Raw genomic sequence first — 1,830 nt, forward strand, 5'->3', positions numbered from 1 at the left:
CATCCAGCACCAGACGGTGAAGGAGTCCTCTGGTCCCTCCCCAGCTACTCTGGTGGGGCTGAACTAGAAATGATCTGGTAGCTCACATGCCCTGTGCTACCACTGCCATTCCCACACCCCCTGGCTGCTCCAGGGGGGCTGAACTAGAACTGATCTAGCTGCTACAGTTCCCCTGCTTCCAGTTGCCCTGGCCGGGCCAAACTAGGACTGATCTGGCTGCTGCTGCTCTTCTGCCCCCTAGTCACCCCAACAGGCCAAATGAGATCTAATCTGGCTATGCACACTCCCGTGTGGCTGCTGCCATTCAACTGTGCCTTGGTTACCCCAGCACCCAAGAACTTGAAGAAGACAACAGACATGCTCCACCTGTCTCTCTGAGCAACCAGAAGAAGCCACCATCTGAATGGTTCTGATAAGGCCTCCAAACAAGATAAACTCAGCATGGGGCAGAATCAGTGGAAAAACTCTGGCAACTTAAATAACCAGAGTAAATCAACTTCCCCAGGGAAAGATGGGACAGAAGCAATTGAAGACCTGGTCCATAAACAGATGGCTGAGATGTCAGAAATCAAGTTCAGAATTTGGATACCAAATGAAATAAACAGAATGAAAGAAAGGAGGGAATAAGAATTTCAAGAAATTATTTAAAAGATGTCTCAAGAATTCAACGATTTCAAAGATAAAATGATCAAAGAATTTGAAATACTGAGACAAGATGTTGCAGCCCTCAAGGATCTGAAAGATACAGTGGAATCCCTCTGTAACAGAGTGGAACAGGCAGAAGAAAAAATCTCTGACATCGAAGAGAAAGCTTGTGAGAAGCCCAGGAGTGCAAAGATCAAAAGAAATGAAGTGCAAAAATGGATCTTTCTCTCAAAGAGCTCTCGGATAATTTGAAGAAAACTAAAATTCACCTTATAGGAATCCCTAAAGGCAACAAAGTTGCTTCACAAAACACAGAGGCTCTTCTTCATGAAATTATGAAAGACAACTTTCCAGACATGCCAAGAGATTCTGAGATTCAGATAGCAGATAGTTTCAGAACCCCAGCATGACTCAACCCAAACAAGACATCCCCCAGGCACATTATAATTAACTTCACTAAAGTTAAGATGAAAGAGAAAATTCTAAAAGCAGTCAGACATAAGAAAACCATAACCTATAAGGGGAAGAGTATTAGGATGACTGCAGATCTCTTGGCTGAAACGTTTCAGGATAGAAGAGGATGGTCATCAACTTTTAATCTCCTAAAACAAAATAACATTCAACCCAGGATCCTGTATCCAGCTAAACTGAGTTTCATCTATGAAGGAGAAATTAAATACTTTAACGACATTCACATGTTGAAGAAATTTGCCATAACTAAACCAGCTCTCTAGGAAATTCTCAAAGCTATCCTCCATAATGACCAGGGCAATACTCCACCACAAAAGTAAACCCATCCAGAACCTTTTGATCACATTCCAACTTCCACAATGGCAAAAAGATTAAAAATGTCCACTGGACTTTTGAGCAACACGATGCCCAAAATTCTGCCAGGCTTATCAATAATTTCTATCAATATGAACGGCTTAAATTGTCCCCTAAAGAGGCACAGATTGGCTGATTAGATACAGAAACTCAGACCAGACATCTGCTGTATACAGGAATCTTACCTTACCTTAAAAGACAAATATAGACTCAGGGTGAAGGGATAGTCATCTATAATCCAGGCTAATGGAAAGCAGAAAAAAGCAGGTGTTGCAATTTTATTCGCAGATACAATAGGTTTTAAACCAACAAAAGTAACCAAAGATAAAGATGGCCACTTTATATTTGTTAAGGGCAATA

The sequence above is a fragment of the Otolemur garnettii genome, unplaced genomic scaffold, assembly GCF_000181295.1.
Source record: "Otolemur garnettii isolate 467f Iridium unplaced genomic scaffold, OtoGar3 scaffold00020, whole genome shotgun sequence".
NCBI classification, from domain to species: Eukaryota; Metazoa; Chordata; class Mammalia; order Primates; family Galagidae; genus Otolemur; species Otolemur garnettii.